The sequence below is a fragment of the Pinus tabuliformis genome, chromosome 1_2, assembly GCF_031772625.1.
Source record: "Pinus tabuliformis cultivar Carrire ecotype Pingquan chromosome 1_2, CPIR1, whole genome shotgun sequence".
Lineage (NCBI taxonomy): Eukaryota > Viridiplantae > Streptophyta > Pinopsida > Pinales > Pinaceae > Pinus > Pinus tabuliformis.
The window spans coordinates 632,883,353-632,890,751 of NC_142298.1; the positions used below are offsets into that span (position 1 = coordinate 632,883,353).

The following is a 7,399-nucleotide window of genomic DNA, read 5'->3' on the forward strand; positions in this document are numbered from 1 at the left end:
TGACATTGATGATTGCATCAACTGTCCTACAGTTTTTATCTCCCCAAAAAGGAAATTAGAATAGGAATTTTACATTGCACTGTTGTAGCATGTGCAGTATTTCTTTTTCTTAATAGGTTGGATACACTTCTACGGGGGAAGATATAGTATAGGAAGTTTCCATCAGTCTCATATCTTGCATGCCTGTATCATACTGTGATATATTTTATGGCTTTAAGAATGTGATTCGCATGAACAGCTCATGGTGATATAAAAGTAGTTGGAAGAGATATGAGTTCTCCCATGTTGTATGAAACAAAATGTATATTATGTTGAGCTGATCCGTGTGTGCTTTGCAAGAAATTATACATTATTAACTGTAAAGCACTGTGATTCTTGTTGGCTTCTTCATTTACCAATTGTAGCTAGCTGTTTCTTGTCTGCCTGACATAAAGATACAAAATCTCTAAATTTTCTTTATAGACAATCTTTTAACCAATAGAAATTTACATGCTTGTCTTTATAATTGAAATTCATCGTACAAGGTTTCAAAGACTGGAAAAGCAGAGAGTTCTAATCTCTTTTCTGTTATGGTTTTCCACTTTAATGCTTTTGTGGCAGAATTGAGGAAGAGATTGCAAGGCAAACTGCTATTGTCAAAATGAGCGTCAAAGATACTGAAGAATATGAACAACAGAGGCAAGAGCTTATTGAAGCTCATGATAAAAGGAGAAAGGAGTTAAAATTAATACACTTACAAGAGGAAGTAACTTTTTAGAAGGAATTTGAGCAAGAAAGGCTTCAAATCTTGGAGAAGTATGCCAAGAGAAGGCAAGAGGCAGCACAAAGCATCAACTTGTAGTCAGAACAGAACCAACAATGGAACTAGATAAAATATATAATAGGGTGGTTTTGTCAAGATTTTCTAAAACCTCTGCAGGGCATACAACCATATGGAAATGTACAAAGGACATAAGCTGTTGACCCTCCTTCAGTTTTGAGAAGAATCTGTCTCATACAATAACTTGTGTTCTTTATTTATTAACTTTATTTATTAAGATTATGGCATCTTCAAAGGCATCATGGGCATGTAGGGCTTCATTGATATATGCGTACATTGCATCATTCTAGGGCAAACCATGTACCTAAGAAAATTAACTTCATACTAGGTTAGAGTTTGTCATTATTATGCATCAATGTTCCTAGGAGGGTTTCATGGTATGGAATTCTTCATCTCACATTAGATTACGCATCAACTATTTTTGGCCTATCATCATATAGATATGGATATAGCTAGGGTTTGCATCAGAAATGACTTATACTTCACCAATGTTGTGAAAAGCAACAAACCAGATGTAAATAACCTTGTATAGATAATCTTCGGCAAAATCACATAATCAATATTTTGTCGACGCGTTTCGAACCAACCAGTGTGGTTCATTGTAAATAACCTTCTTTTGTTACTTTCATTTATTCCCATGGCATCCATCCAGGTGGAAATCAACACTATTAAAGAGGTAGCATCTGAAACTTGAAATTAAAATTAAATTCATACGAAGCTACAATAATATTCGCTGAACCACTAGTAGGTTAAGAATAATTAGTTCACCTCAAATATAATGTACATAATTGGACACATGAATTCAGTTATAACATGATTGGACATCTAAGGTGAATGATATTACAAAACCAAAAAAAAGTACATTAACGAGTACTTTACTGAAAGAACCACGGTATGAGAATCCCAAGAAAAATGACAACCATGGTGTATACACATAGTCGAGACCTATATTGATGTTGATCAATGTTTGCCAGTGGAATGAACGATGATCCTGAATCATCTCTGGCACCTGCATCTACACTTGAGATTGCTCCAACCATTAGATCAGTAGAGATTTTATGGATCTCCGCAACGTGCTTTATCGAAAAAGAATTAAATCGAGCACTCCAGATTTTTGCCTCTCTGTAGAGGGGCTTCAAATTGTCTGTGCGAACATTGTAGATGCCTTCCATGTGATTACAGATTAAATCTGAGTTTGTCAGCACTGTTATGTTATTCACTCCATTGCGTTTTGCCTCTTTTAAACCTGCAACAAGTGTAATGTAGTATGCTTCGTTATTGGTTGTCTTTCCCTGCACTTCCCATATTCTATAAATCACATGATTTTTTGCCCCATTGTGAAGGACAATTTTTAAAGATGCTGGACCCGGATTAGGGCGGCATGATACTTCAATGCACAGTGTCCACTTTTCCACCATTCCGTGGGCTTAGAAGCACTGCATAGTGACAACAACAAAATAGATTCATGTTAGAATACTTTAACATGACAAAATATCCTAATTGAAATTGATTATTTTTATGCTACCTCAACTCTGAATGCACATCCTTGAAAAATAACAGAAAATCAAATATCAGTGATAAGACTTTGGGCATATAGAACAAACTTTAACTCGAATGTGTTTAATTTTATATATGGATGGAGAAATCCTATGGGGCAGGAACTTGTCACTTTGTATGTTGGGATGAATGCATGTTAAATGTAGAAATGCCAGTATTCTTCACATAATGTAAAAGCAAGGAAGGTTTCTTAATGACCAAAGCCTGCATATATCAAAATAACCAGATATATCAGTACGTGACCTAAGGAATGTAATCTGAACTTGTTATATGCCAGATTTGGCCACAGAATGTTATAAGCCAAGGTCCAGGTTATGCCAGTACTCGCAAAAATTGTATAACCTCCTGGACAGAGATGACAAGTAGACATTTCACAAGATTCAAGCAGGGTGAACCTTAATGACAAATTTTATCATATTCCTTCAAACACAAAGGCCTACTCTGTTTTTATCCCTGAACAGAGAGTGGTGAATCGCCAAAAGGACCTGAGAATTGAGGACTTCTTGAACAGCTATTCTCAGAAGAAAATAAGGAAAATGCGGAAGAAGATCGCTGAGATTATTCCGAGGTTGCTTTACATGAATTTTGCAGCAAAAAGTGGTAGTGAGACGCTTCCAAAAGATGCCTTCGACATTACTGTGGAAGGCATGCTTAACAGAGCCATGAGCAACCGGTTCTGGACTCGAATTTGAAATTTTTAAATGTGGAAACTTGAAACTGGATTTCTGACTGTACATGAATACAAGAATGTAATTATTTTGCATCATATTCTTAAACTGCCTGAAGCAGTTGTACCAACAGTTTTCTGCGCCTTAGAAATACATTTCAGGGGTTTTGACAGAAAACCTAATGGACAGAAAATGGATGTAAACTTTCAAAACAATGGGGAAGGAAATTTTTATTTTTGAAATTTGTTTAATTCAATTTGTCTTTGAAAATAGATGTAAACTCGAAAAGAAAAAAAAGTTAATTCAATTTGTCTTTGAAAATAGATGTAAATCCGTATCGTTTATGCCAATGAACCAGCCTGAAACTGTAAAACGCCTGCCATAAAGGGATATCTTAAAAGCTGTAAAACGCTCGTTCTTCGTAAAAAAAAATGTCAATTATGAGACCAGATGATATCAGAAAAGGAATTTCTCCATCATGTTGGGCAAGAAACTGTAAATCCGTATCCGTATACTGCATACCTTTAAAATTCCTCGGTTGAACAGAGCTTCAGATAGGCGGGTTGCAGAGCTTCGTGACAGGCGGGTTGCAGCGCTTCGTGACAGGCGGGTTGCAGAGCTTCGTGAAGGCGGGTTGCAGAGTTTCGGCTGGGTCACGAATGCGTTTTGGCGCGCATTATGGTTTTGGAGAGCGCTGCGTTTTGGGCCCGGGCTCTATAATTGGTGGGTCCCGCACCAGCTGCCAGAAAGGTGATAAAGGTGCCCGCCGGAGATTTATAATACGCCCCCTTAACATACATGGCATACATAGCTGGCCAACCTACATAAAGACATTTAATCCCAATCCCAATGTATGGCTGATTAGCTCTTGCCATAAAGCCATATTGAGCGGCCTCTTTTTCATTTGTACTCCTTTAAAGTGCCATAACCTTGTGCGTGTATGTTTTTTTTTGTCTATCTCGAAAGTACGGATGTGGCCCATAATCAACATTTTTATCATTTAAAGCTTAAAATATGCCCACCCTATCAACATACAATCTTCTATTCACCTTCCTCGGTTAATGCCCGACAGCTTGCCTCACACCTTCCAGGGAAAATACAGTGTGTCACTTAGAATAAGTAACTGGTCTGCTTGGACGTGATTTCGTCAGAGACGGGGCTCCATTGTTAGAAATTTTAGCTTATCCTGTGAATCTCATCAATCTCATGGTATTCAAGTTCAATTTCAGCACATATCCTCCTTCTTTAGCAGAGCAAGCTCAGTTTCAAGGAAGATTAAACATTCTTCAGCCATGAAGGATTTTAAAGATAACATGGTTAAATCTTAGGGCAGTTTTGAAGAAGCATCTCAACCGAGCTGCCTCATGTCAGAGGGTAGCTCACAATCTGATTACAGTAAAAGAACTGTGACAAGCCTGCAATCAGAATTTAGTATTTCTTCAGATAGCAGTCTAGCATCAATCCCCTCTATTGGGATCATAGATCATGAGTCTCTGAAGACCAACGGCGGAGGCACTGTTTGTCGATGCGTAGCTACACTGAGAGGCCATGGTGGGTGCGTTTTTTCTCTAGCAATGGAAGGCAACCTCCTGTACAGCGGGTCCTCCGGAAATAAAATTCGAGTATGGAGAAATCCCGAGGTCAATGGGCACTGTGAATTTGGCCACGGGGATGGGGCTGTGAAGTGTATTCTGCTTTCCGGCGAGAGGATATACATCGCGCATCAAGATCATAGAATTAGAGTTTGGAAAAGCAGTGGGAAGATGTCAGGGCCTAATCTGGTGGCCACCATGCCGACCCTTAAGGATTATGTGATCAACGCATACTTCCTGGCAAGTATGTTGAAGTGCGCAGGCACAGGAAGGCTCTCTGGATTGAACATGTGGATACCATATCGGTTCTGTCGGTTGATACAAAAGGGTTTTTATACTCGGGTTCCTGGGACAGGACGGAGAAGATCTGGAGGCTTTCCGACTTGAGATGCGTTGAATCTTGCAGAGCGCACGACGATGCCATCAATGCGCTTGTGGTTTCGGTAGATGGTTTTGTTTACACAGGATCTGCGGATTCCAGAATCAAAATCTGGGCAAAAGCCTCAGGCGAGATAAAGCATTCTCTGGTTGCAACGCTTGAGAGACATAAATCTGCTATCAACGCATTGGCTCTCAGCCCAAACGGCTCCATTCTGTACTCCGGAGCTTGTGATCGTTCCATCATTGTTTGGCAAAGGGAGGGTAGCGCGCGGCATATGAGCGTGTCCGGTCCTTTGAGAGGTCACAAACTTTTTATGCTTGGCGAGTGTTGCAGAATTTTTATGCAGTGGATCTGCTGATAATACAATCAGAGTGCGGAACAGAGGAGAGAAAAATGCCCATTAGTGTTTGGCAGTGTTAGAAGGTCACAGAGGGCCCGTTAAATCCATTGCCGCGTCTGTAGATTCTGTGATGGGATGCCACGTGTACAGCGGGAGAGTGGATCACGAGATTAAGGTTTGGTGGGTTTTTTCGAATACCAGATGTTCCGGCGATCAGATGGATGCGTAGTCCCTTGAAAACCACACACTCAATTGAGATTCAATGATTTTAAGTAAATGCTGGGGGCTTTGTGTGTAAAAGAAATAATAGGAATGATTCATGAAAGCGCGTCGCACAATTGTTTTGGGGACTCAAATGTATTAGCTAATTAAACCGTGAGGAAAGCAGGAGTGGATGCCATATAAAGGCAGTACAAGCTATTATGCAATCCGATTTTTCGGTATTTCATAATTGTCCATATATCGATGCCACCACAATCTGGAAACCGTTACTATGGCCATAGCAGGCTTTGTGTCAACTGACTGCAAAATTGCTGTTTCATATTGAAGGTCAAATTTGAATCAAATTTACATGGCGGAGTTATATTTCATTTTGACGTACTACCTTTTCTGGGTTTATTTTTCATATATTTACGACTTGAAGATGGGAATGATTTTCCTCCTGTGTTTGCAGCATATATTTTGCTTTACAGTAAGAAGGTTAATAAACCATGTCCATTGTTTTTAAAAACAAAGATACATTTGTTATTTTTTTGAATTTATGAAATTTCATCAAACTATTTTTTTGAATTTATGAAATTTCATCAAACTCTACTTAATTACACGAAGAGGTGCATTCTATGACATAGTTTGTTAAGAAATTGTTTTCTTTTTTGATTGCTGGAAGATCAGTAGTTGCCGGGTCTCAACACTTTCTTCCTAGTCGTTCTTCCCTTTCTCCCCTCCCTCGTTTATTGCTTGTTCTTGTTATCCCGTATCCTTTGGCCTTTATTCTTTTGTATCCTTTGGCCTTTGTTCTTTTTTGATTGATATATGTGGTTTTTTTAGTTAGATGCTAATAATTTTAATGGATAAAAGAAATATAATTACTTTAATATTGAAATTATTATATGATAATAAGTTAATTTAACAATTAGATAAACAATTAATTAAATATGAATATTTAAGTATTATAGTTTTATCCTTTCTAACACTTGACTTATTCTAATATTTATATTTTTATATATATTTATTAAATAGTTAATACTTTTATAACCAACTTTTAATTTAATAATCATTTAAAATTAATTTATATATATATATATATATATAATTATAAAATAGTTAAAACCTATATGAAAATTCATATGTCTTTTTAACTTTTAATTTAATAATAATATAACTAACTATCAATTTAATAATCAATTAAATTAACTTATTTTTATGCCTCTCGTCTAGTCCAACTAACTGTTTCCTAGTCAAATTTAGCCGTTCCCTGGTCAAGAATTATAGCCGTTGGAGGTTCTGCTCTGACTATTTAACATGCAAAGCTTGATCTGATTCTTCAACTTGTCCTGACGATGAACCAAACTGGTTGGTTCGAAACGCGACAAATGAAATATCATGTGATTTACCCCGAAAAATCTCTCATAAACTTGATATGGATCACATAAACCTCAATTCAAAAATTGTTTTCTTATTCAACCTCGGGTGTTACATTTTTTTATTAATAAAAATACAATATTTAAAATAAATTCCGACAAAAATAAATAGAATTAATTTTAATTCAAAATATTATTAAATTTTAATTCAAAACATTATTAAAGTTTAATTAAAAATATTGTAAAATTTCTAATAATACTAATTTTTTTGGTTCATTGCTAGTTTTACAATTTATTAATAAAAATATTTTATTCAACTCTCAGTCATATGTATATTTAATAACATATCAATTTAAAATAAATAAAAATAATAATTTTACAGATCTTATATTGTAATATAATACTTAAATAATTTATTTAAATATTAATCTTAATTAATGTATTTTAATATCAAATCTAT

The 7,399-nt window shown here is 36.3% G+C and overlaps 1 pseudogene; it reads left to right on the forward strand.

The window, feature by feature from the left end:
- Positions 1-2,913: 2,913 nt before the first annotated feature.
- LOC149207222 (protein JINGUBANG-like) lies at positions 2,914-5,636 on the forward strand (annotated as a pseudogene).
- The last annotated feature ends 1,763 nt before the right edge of the window (positions 5,637-7,399 follow it).